Source organism: Arachis duranensis, chromosome 5 (genome assembly GCF_000817695.3).
Source record: "Arachis duranensis cultivar V14167 chromosome 5, aradu.V14167.gnm2.J7QH, whole genome shotgun sequence".
Classification (NCBI taxonomy): Eukaryota; Viridiplantae; Streptophyta; class Magnoliopsida; order Fabales; family Fabaceae; genus Arachis; species Arachis duranensis.
Genome location: NC_029776.3, coordinates 80,191,802 through 80,203,413, shown reverse-complemented (window position 1 = coordinate 80,203,413; position 11,612 = coordinate 80,191,802).

Genomic DNA, 11,612 nt, shown 5'->3' with positions numbered 1-11,612 from the left:
TGCTCTATCCATTGGTTGAGCTGCTTCTTCAACCATGTTTTGTACTTCATCCTCTTCTTCAACATCTTCTACCTCAACAGAGTTTTCAACTGGGATGTCTTCTTTTGAGCTTGGGTCCTCATGACTTCTCTCTTGCAGTGTAGTCCCAGACCTCAAGGTAATGGCATTGATTCCACCCTTGGGGTTGGGTAAAGGTTGAGAAGAAAGTGCACTAGAGCTTGTAGGTTGATTGTTGAGGGTAGTCAATGATCCAATCTGGGAGACGAGGGCTTGTAAAGTAAAGTTCAGACCATTTATGGTAAGGTTAAGTGTGTTCTGAATGTCTTTTTGTCCTTGCGCAAGAGATTGAAGCAACTCGTCATTGGAAGAGGAAGGTGGGTAAGTGATTTGAGGGGCTTGCTGTTGGTTATTTTGAGATCCCTGGGCTTGCCTTTAGTGAGGTGCTCTACTTCCTTGGTTGTAGTTGTCCCTCCATCCTTGGTTGGAGTTACCTCTCCACCCTTGGTTGGCGTTATCTCTCCATCCCTGGTTGGAGTTATCTTGCCAACCTTGATTGTAGTTCCCACCTTGGTTATAATTATCGCCTTGTTGATAGTATCTTTGATTCGAGCGGTCATAGAAATTATGGGTAGCTGCCAACTTACTGTCTTCTTGTTGGAGTTGCGGACATTCATCAGTGTAATGAGTATAGCAGGCACATATTCCACGCACTCTCTGAGGGACCAGCTGTTGACACTGTTGTTGTGGAGGGGGCTGAGGTTGTTGTTGATTTAACTGTAGCTGCTTCAGTATGTTGGTCATTTCTCCCAGAGTCTGCGTGAGAGTGCCGTCTTACTGCTAGAGGAAAACCCCGCATAGCCTTGGGATGGTTTTTCCTGTGCCTAGCATTTCAGGTGGACTCAGCTAGATCGGTGATCAGTTGCCACGCTTCTTCTGTGGTCTTGTACTTCTTCAGAGAGCCATTACTCGCACCATCTAATGTAGTCTTGTATTGAGGCTTCATGCCTTGTGTGAAATAGCTAATCAACACCAGCTTGTCAATCATGTGGTGGTGATATGCGTCTAGGAGATTTCTGAAGCGTTTTCAATACTCATAAAGAGTCTATGTTTCACCTTGAATAATGCAGGAAATTTCTTTTCTCGGTCTATCAGTAACTTCAGTCGAAAAGTATTTGTCTACGAATTCCCTTCTGACAGATCCCAATTAGTAACAATTGCTTCAGGTTGAGTGTAGTACCACTCCCTTGCCTTTCTCTCAAGAGAAAACGGGAAGGCAGATAGCAAAATAGTAGTCTCATCTGCACCATGACGCCAAATAGTTGAGCAGGCTGTCTGAATATCTCAGAGTTGCTTGAGAGGCTCTTGAGCAGGTAGGCCATGGAACTTAGGCAGTAGATTGATTAGCGTAATCTTTAGTTCAAAATCTGCACCCAGATTTGGATGACGCGCTTGAAACAGTGGCAGTGTAAAGTTCGGAGCTCCTGCTTCCTAGAGAGTAATCCTTCTGGGCTGCGCCATATTATCTGCACGTAACTCAACAGAATCAGTAGAAGAGGAGCTTGCTTCTTCCTCAAATGACGCTTCAGATTTGCCCTCAGATAAGACTGGCGAATTGGCAGTAACCACTTCACCACCCTTAGAGGCTAACCAACGCCGAGCTCGCCTTACACGTGAAATAGTTCTTTCAATTTTTGGATCAAACGCAGCTAAGCTCGGATCAGGTAGTGAATGCGTCATTCAATAAAAAACATACAACTCATGATAATAATAAAGAAAATAAAATATGCAAATATGTAAATATAAAAATATGTACACCAACCAATAATTTAGCACACTATTGCAACTCCCCGGTAACGGTGCCAAAAATTGACGTGCGAAAAATTACCAATTAAGAATTTATATCGGAAATAACATTGCAAGTACAGTTCTTAATCGATGAAAATTCCACGTATCAATTTAAAAAGGGGTTGTCACAAATTTAGAATAAAATACTGGGAGTAGAATTCTCAGGTCGTCTCCCTACGAGTTGCTATGAGAGTGCAATTTATTGGTCAGGAGTTTTCTCAGAAATTTGGAGTTTGGGGAATGGGCAAATAAATGATTGTAAATTAAAGCAGTGGAAATTAAGAAAAGGATTTGATGTAATTAAAATAAAAGCCTTGACTCGGAGAAGATTAATGGGAAATTCTATCCTTGTTGGAAATTCCCGAGAGTAATAGTAAGAGGTTGTTGTTTTTACTTAGTTAACCCTTACCGAATAAGGGAAAGTCAAGTAATTGAGTCAATTCTTATTCACAAGTCCTACTCCTCTTCCTTGGGAAGGATTAGTATTAGTGACTAGAGAGCTAGCCAACAACGTCCAATTTCAAATTAACTCTTGAGTATTCCAACTCAAGGGTCTCCTATTAATCAACTCCAAAATCAAGTTGAGAGCATACTCCATTGACATGGATGCCATTTTCGCATGCATGTAAAAGGAGCAGAAAGAAGACATGGTAATTAAAATTGAATTAAGATAATTAAGCAAATATGAAAATTAAATAGAAAAGTACTCCTTGCATTAATAAATTCCAAAATCAAAGATATCCATATGTAACTCTGAACAAAGTAAATGGGAATTAAAAGAGTAAGGAAATAGAAAACAAACTATAATGATAGAGACTTCAACGGAGGTAATAACTCTTTTCAATATCCAATCCGAAAGCATGAAATTAGGAAATCTATGAATATGAAGAACCCTAGAGAAGGGGTAAATTCTCCTTCTAAGATTCAAAAACTAAAACTAAAACTAATGAATGAGAATGTGTGAATGTCCCTTGACTCCTGCTGTCCCCTAGCTCTAGTCTGTGTTTCTGGGCCGAAAACTGGATCCAAACTTAGCACAAAATCGCCCCCAACGTCTTCTACAATTTCTGTACGTGGCGCATGTCACGCATACGCGTCAAGTACGCGTGCGCGTCGATGGTCCTCTATGCGTGTCACGCGTATGCATCAGGTACGCATCCACGTCACTATGGAATGCGCCAATTTGCATGCACACGTGAGCCATGCGTGCGCGTCGATTCTCGCTAGTCAACCCCTTAGTTTCTTGTGTTCCTTCCATTTTTGCTAGCTTCTTTTCCATCCTCTAAGCCCTCCTGCCCTGTAAAGCCTGAAAATACTTAACACACAGATCACGGTGTCGAATGGTAAAATGGGAAATTAAAAATACTGAATTTAAGGGCTTAGGAAGCAGGTTTTCAACCATAGAACAAAATGGGGAAGGATTTGTAAAATCATGCAAATTGTATGAATAAGTGTGCAAAGGGTTGATAAAGACCGCGGAATTTAGCACAAGATAAACCATAAAATAGTAGTTTATCAGATCATTAGCCCAATCAGTATCTCAGTATACTTGAAGGGATAAAGATAGATGAATGGGCAGAAAAATAAAGGCCATAGAATAGGGTGCCTTTGATGTAGCGAAGAATGCGAAGAACTGTCGCATAGTGAGTAGTACGAGGAGCTGACAAGAACTGGCTAAGAACATGAACCGAATAGGCAATGTCTGATCGAGTGACAGTTAAGTAGACAAGTCCTCCAATTAGTTGTTGATAAAGAGTAGGATTATCTAAAACAGTGCCATCCATAGGAGTAAATCGAACATTAGGCTCAAGAGGAGTAGACTCAGTGCGAGTATCTGTAATTCCAACTCAAGCAAGAAGATCTGAAGCATATTTAGCTTGAGAGAGATAGATGCCATCATCGGTGGATATAACTTCTAGACCAAGAAAATAGCTGAGAGAACTAAGATCTTTCATATCAAATATACGCTGAAGGGATGCCTTGAGATCAAAGATACCATCAACATCATCTCCAGTAATGATCATGTCATCAGCATACAGAAGTAGAAGAATAACTCCACGTTCACTTTTACGAATGAAGAAAGCATTCTCATGAGGGCTGCAAGTGAAACCAAGACTACATATGGTAGTGCTAAACTTGTCAAACCATTCACGAGGAGCTTGCTTAAGTCCATAGAGTGCCTTGTGAAGGAGACAAACTTTGCTAGAAGGGTAAGGATAACTCGGAAGGGGTTTCATATAGATCTTCTTTTTCAAATTTCCATTAAGAAATGTATTCTTCACATCCATCTAACTGAGAGACCACTTTTTAACCACAGCAATGGCAAGAAGAGCTCAAACAGATGTGAGGCGAGCAACAGAAGCAAAAGTCTCTTCATAGTCAATACCATACTCTTGCGTATAACCCTGAGCAACCAATTGTGCCTTATAATGGTCAATAGAACCAGCAGAGTGAGTCTTGATCTTGTATACTGATGAGCGGATAATTTATACGCTTTTTGGCATTGTTTTTATATAGTTTTTAGTATTTTTATTCACTTTTTAGTATATTTTTATTAGTTTTTAAGCAAAATTCACATTTCTGGACTTTACTATGAGTTTGTGTGTTTTTCTTTGATTTCAGGTATTTTCTGGCTGAAATTGAGAGATCTGAGCAAAAATCTGATTCAGAGGCTGACAAAGGACTGCTGATGCTGTTGGATTCTGACCTCCCTGAACTCAAAATGGAATTTTTGGAGCTATAGAAGTCCAAATGGCGCGCTCTTAATTGCATTGGAAAGTAGACATCCAAGGCTTTTCATCAATATATAATAGTCGATACTTTGCCTGAGTTTAGATGACGCAAACTGGCATTTAACGCCAGCTTTCTGCCCTATTCTGGCGTTTAACGCCAGAAACAAGTTGCAAAGCAGAGTCAAACACTAGAAACAAGTTACAAACTGGCGTTCAACTCCAAGGAAGACCTCTACATGTGAAATCTTCAATGCTCAGCCCAAGCACACACCAAGTGGGCCCAGAAGTGGATTTCTGCATCATTTACTTATTTCTGTAACCCTAGTAACTAGTTTAGTATAAATAGAACTTTTTACCATTGTATTAGACATCTTGGGATCTTTGGATTACCTTTTAATCCTTTGATCATGTTTTGGAGGCTGGCCTCTCGGCCATGCCTGGACCTTCATCACGTATGTATTTTCAACGGTGGAGTTTCTACACACCATAAATTAAGGGTGTGGAGGTCTGCTGTTCCTTGAGTATTAATGCAATTACTACTGGTTTCTATTCAATTCATGCTTATTCTTATTCTAAGATATTCATTTGCACTTCAACCTGATGAATGTGATGATCCATGACACTCATCACTATTCTCACTTATGAACGCATGCCTGACAAACACTTTCGTTCTACCTGCGAAAGCTAGAGTGTGTATCTCTTAGATTCCTAGTCCACGACACATGGCTACCTCTCCAGACAACAGAGCCTTTCATTCCGTGAGATCAGAGTCTTCGTGGTATAAGCTAGAATCCATTGGCAGTATTCTTAAGATCTGGAAAGTCTAAACCTTGTCTGTGGTATTCCGAGTAGGATCTGGGATGGGATGACTATGACGAGCTTCAAACTTGCGACTGTAGGGCGTGGTGACAGATGCAAAAGGATAGTAAATCCTATTCTTACATGTTCGAGAACCAAGAGCTGATTAGTCATGCGGGAAACTGTAGAGGACATTTTTCACTGAGAGGATGGGAAGTAGCCATTGACAACGGTGACGCCCTACATACGGCTTGCCATAGAAAGGAGTATGAAGGATTGGATGAAGACAGTAGGAAAGTATAGATTCAGAAGGAATGACGCATCTCCATGCACTTATCTGAAATTCCCGCCAATGAATTACATGAGTATCTCTATCTTTATTTTCTGTTTATTTATCTTTTAATTATTAAAACTCCATAACCATTTGAATCCGCCTGACTGAGATTTACAAGGTGACCATAGCTTGCTTCAAGCCGACAATCTCCGTGGGATCGACCCTTACTCACGTAAGGTTTATTACTTGGACGACCCAATGCACTTGCTGGTTAGTTGTGCAAAGTTGTGAAAAATGGTTGAGATTACAATTGTGCGTACAAGTTGTTGGTGCCATTGTGTATCACAATTTCGTGCACCAAGTTTATGGCGCCGTTGCCGGGGATTGTTCGAGTTTGGACAACTGACGGTTTATCTTGTTGCTCAGATTAGGTAATTTTCTTCTTGTTTCAACCTTATTTTATTTTCAAAAAGTTTTCAAAAATCTTTCAAAAATTTTTCTTCTTTTTCGTTTTTATAAAAATAATTTTCGAAAAATAAAAAAAATTATAAAATCATAAAAACAAAAAAATATTGTGTTTCTTGTTTGAGTCTAGTGTCAATTTTTAAGTTTGGTGTCAATTGCATGTTTTTAAAATTTGTGCATTTTTCGAAAAATTCATGCATTGCATTCTTCATGATCTTCAAGTTGTTCTTGATAAGTTTCCTTGTTTGATCTTCATATTTTCTTGTTTTGTGTCTTTTGTTGTTTTAAATATGCATTTTTGAATTCTTAGAGTCTAAACATTAAAAAGTTCTAAGTATGGTGTCTTGCATGTTTTTCTTTTCTTGAAAATTTTTCCAAAATAAGTTCTTGATGTTCATCATGATCTTCATAATATTCTTGGTGTTCATCTTGACATTCATAGTGTTCTTGCATGCATCATTGGTTTTGATCCAAAATTTTCATGTTTTGGATCATATTTATGTTTTTCTCTCTCCACATTAAAAATTCAAAAATAAAAAAATATATTTTCCTTATTTTACTCATAAATTTTGAAATCTTTGGGTTGACTTAGTCAAAAATTTTTAAAATAAGTTGTTTCTTGTTAGTCAAGTCAAGATTTCAATTTTAAAAATCTTATCTTTTCAAAATTCTTTTCAAAAATAAAATCTTTTTCATTTTTTATTATTTTCGAAAAATTTTTAAAATTGATTTTCAAAATCTTTTTCTTAATTTTATTTCATAATTTTTGAAAACTTTACTAACAATTAATGTGATTGATTCAAAAATTTGAAGTTTGTTACTTTCTTATTAAGAAAGGTTCAATCTTTTTCTAGAGTCATATCTTTTAGTTTCTTGTTAGTCAAGTAATCAATTTTAATTTTAAAAATCAAATCTTTTTAATTTCCTTTTCAAATCTTTTTCAAAATAAATTTTAATCATATATTTTCAATCATATCTTTTCAAACATATCTTTTTCAAATCATATCTTTCTCAAAAATCTTTTCTAACTTCTTATCTTTTCAAAATTGATTTTCAAATCTTTTTCAACTAACTAATTGACTTTTTGTTTGTTTCTTATCTTTTTCAAAACCATCTAACTACTTTTCTCTCTCTAATTTTCGAAAATCACCTTCCTCTTTTTTTCAAAAATTCTTTTAATTAACTAATTGTTTCAAATTTTATTTTTGATTTTATTTCTTCTCTTAATTTTCGAAAACCACTAACCATTTTTTCAAAAACAATTTTTGAAATTCTCTCCCTTTCATCTTCCTCTATTTATTTATTCATTTACTAACACTTCTCTTCATCTCAAAATTCGAATCCTCTCTTCTCCTCTTTGTTCGAATTTTTCTCTTCTCCTTCTTCTGTTCTTTTCTTCTTCTACTCACATAAAGGAATATCTATACTGTGACATAGAGGATTCCTCTTCTTTTTCGTTCTCTTCTTTTTCATATGAGCAAGAGCAAGGACAAGAACATTCTTGGTGAAGCAGATCCTGAACCTGAAAGGACTCTAAAGAAGAAACTAAGAGAAGCTAAAGCACAACAATCCAGAGAAAACCTTACAGAGAATCTCGAAAAAGAAAGAGACATGGCCGAACCCAATAACAATGGTGGAGGCGCAAGGAAGATGCTTGGTGACTTTACTGCACCAAATTCCAACTTACATGGAAGAAGCATCTCAATCCCTGCCATTGGAGCAAACAATTTTGAGCTAAAGTCTCAATTAGTTTCTCTGATGCAACAGAATTGCAAGTTTTATAGACTTCTATCAGAAGATCCTTTTCAGTTCTTAACTGAATTCTTGCAGATCTGTGATACTGTTAAGACCAATGGGGTTGATCCCGAGGTCTACAGGCTTATGTTTTTCCCTTTTGCTGTAAGAGACAGAGCTAGAATATGGTTGGACTCTCAACCTAAAGATAGCCTGAACTCTTGGGATAAGCTGGTCACGGCTTTCTTAGCCAAGTTCTTTCCTCCTCAAAAGCTGATCAAGCTTAAAGTGGATGTTCAAACCTTCATACAGAAAGAATGTGAATCCCTCTATGAAGCTTGGGAAAGATACAAGCAACTGACCAGAAAGTGTCCTTCTAACATGCTTTCAGTATGGACCATCCTGGATATATTCTATGATGGTCTGTCTGAATTATCTAAGATGTCATTAGACCATTCTGCAGGTAGATCCATTCACCTAAAGAAAATGCCTGCAAAAGCTCAGGAACTCATTGACATGGTTGCAAATAACCAGTTCATGTACACCTCTGAAAGGAATCCTGTGAGTAATGAAACGCCTCAGAGGAAGGGAGTTCTTAAAATTGATACTCTGAATGCCATATTGGCTCAGAACAAAATGTTGACTCAGCAAGTCAATATAATTTCTCAGAGTCTGAATGGATTGTAAAATGCATCCAACAGTACTAAAGAGAAATTTTCTGAAGAAGAAGCCTATGATCCTGAGAACCCTGCAATGACAGAGGTGAGTTACATGGGTGAAGCTTATAGAAACACCTATAATCCCTCATGGAAAAATTATCCAAATTTCTCATGGAAGGATCAACAAAAGCCTCAATAAGGCTTTAATAATGGTGGAAGAAACAGGTTTAGCAATAGCAAGCCTTTTCCATCATCCTCTCAGCAACAGACAGAGAATTCTGAGCAGAACCCCTCTAACTTAGCAAACATAGTCTCTGATCTATCTAAGGCCACTCTAAGTTTCATGAATGAAACAAGGTCCTCCATTAGAAATTTGGAGGCACAAGTGGGCCAGCTGAGTAAAAAAGTCATTGAAACTCCTCCTAGTACTCTCCCAAGCAATACATAAGAGAATCCAAAAAGAGAGTGCAAGGCCATAACCTTCCTTGGTGTGGCCGAATGCACAGAGGAGGAGGAGGACGTAAATCCCAGTGAGGAAGGCCTCCTGGGATGTCCTCTAGACAAAAAAGAGTTCCCAATTGAGCAACCTAAGGAATCTGAGGCTCATCTAGAGACCATAGAGATTTCATTGAACCTCTTTTTACCATTCATGAGCTCTGATGACTATTCATCTTCTGAAGAAGATGAAGACATTGTTGAAGGGTAAGTTGCCCAGTATTTAGGAGCAATCATGAAGCTGAATGCCAAGCTATTTGGTAATGAGACTTGGGAGGATTAGCCTCCATTGCTCATTCATAAACTGAATACCTGGGTTCAGCACACTTTACCTCAAAAGAAACAGGATCCTGGTAAATTCCTAATTCCCTGTACCATAGGCACCATGACCTTTGAGAAGGCTCTGTGTGACCTGGGGTCAGGCATAAACTTAATGCCACTCTCTGTAATGGAGAAACTGGGAATCTTTGAGGTACATGCTGCCATGTTCTCACTAGAGATGGCAGACAAATCCATGAAAAAGGCTTATGAATAGGTAGAGGACATGCTAGTAAAGGTCAAAGGCCTTTACATCCCTACTGATTTCATAATCCTAGACACTGGGAAGGATGAGGATGAATCCATCATCCTTGGAAGACCCTTCTTAGCCACAGCAAAAGCTGTGATTGATGTGGACAGAGGAGAGTTGGTCCTTCAACTGAATGAGGACTACCTTGTGTTTAAAACTCAAGGATTTCTCTCTGTAACCATGGAGAGGAAGCAAGAAAAGCTTCTCTCACTGCAGAGTCAACCAAAGCCCCCACAGTCAAACTCTAAGTTTGGTGTTGGGAGGCCACAACCAAACTCTAAGTTTGGTGTTAAACCCCCACATTCAAACTCTAAGTTTGGTGTTGGAAAGTTCCAACAATGCTCTGAACATTTGTGAGGCTCCATGAGAGCTCACTGTCAAGCTATTAACGTTAAAGAAGCGCTTATTGGGAGGTAACCCAATTTTATTTATCTATGTATTTTCCTTTTTTAGGTTGACGATCATGTGGAGTCACAAAAACAATTGCAAAAATTCAAGAAAAATAAAAAATAGCATTAAAAATAGCACACCCTGAAGGAGGAACTTACTGGCGTTTAAACGCCAGTAAGGGTAGCAGAATGGGCGTTTAATGCCCAGTCTGGCACCATTCTGGGCGTTAAACGCCAAAATAAGTACCAGACTGGCGTTAAACGCCAGAAAGAAGCAACAATCTGGCATTAAATGCCAGCAACAGGTTGCAGCCTAGCATTTAATGCCAGGAAAGGAATAAAAGCTGGTGTTTAACGCCAGAAACAAGAAGCAGTCTGGCGTTAAACACCAGAATTGCACAGCAAGGGCATTTTGTACGCCTAACAGGAGCAGGGCTGATACATCCTTGACCCCTCAGATTTTGTGGACCCCACATGATCCCCACCTTCCCCCCTCTTGGCCGAATTCACTCCTCCCTCCATCTCCTCCATTTTTCTTCTTCTTCCCCTTCTTTCTTTCTTCTTTTGCTCGAGGACAAGCAAACCTTTTAAGTTTGGTGTGGTAAAAGCATTGCTTTTTATTTTTTCATAACCATTTATGGCACCTAAGGCCGGAGAAACCTCTAGAAAGAGGAAAGGGAAGACAAAAGCTTCCACCTCCGAGTCATGGGAGATGGAGAGATTTATCTCAAGGGTCCATAGCCCAATAGTAGAGCATTTGGCAGCAAACAAGAGAGCCCACTCATGGACCTCAACAAGAGCATGAGGAATTTCTTCATCAAGAAATCCCTGAGGTGCCTCAAGAGATACATTTTCCTCCATACAACTATTGGGAGCAACTAAGGATAGGAGCACCAAAAGCACTAAGGATGGAGCAACAAAGGCAAGGAAGAGACATAGAGGAGCTCAAGAGTTCCATTGGTTCTTCAAGAGGAAGACTCCACCCACACTAAGGTGGACTCATTCCTTAATCTTCTTGTCTATTTATTTTCTATTTTCGGTTTTTGAGCTTCATGTTTGTCTATGTTGTGTCTTCATTACATGATAATTAGTGTCTAATGTCTATATCTCAAAGCTATGAATAACTCCATGAATCCTTCACCTCTCTTAAATGAAAAATGTGCTTAATTACAAAAGAACAAGAAGTACTTGGATTTCAATTTTTATCTTAAAATGAGTTTAATTACTTTGATGTGGTGGCAATACTTTTTTTCTGAATGAATGCTTGAACAGTGCATACTTTTGATAGTGAAGTTTATGAATGTTAAATTTGTTGGCTCTTGAAAGAATGATGAACAAAGAGAAATGTTATTGATGATCTGAAAAATTATGAAATTGATTCTTGAAGCAAGAAAAAGCAGTGAAAAAGAAAAAATGGCGAAAAAAAAAGAAAGAAAAGAAAAAGAAAAAGCAAGCAGAAAAAGCCAATATCCCTTTAAACCAAAAGGCAAGGGTAAAAAGGATCCAAGGCTTTGAGCATTAATGGATAGGAGGGCCCAAGAAAATAAAATCCAGGCCTAAGTGGCTAAATCAAGTTGTCCCTAACCATGTGCTTGTGTCATGAAGGTCCAAGTGAAAAGCTTGAGACTGAGTGGTTAAAGTCGTGATCCAAAG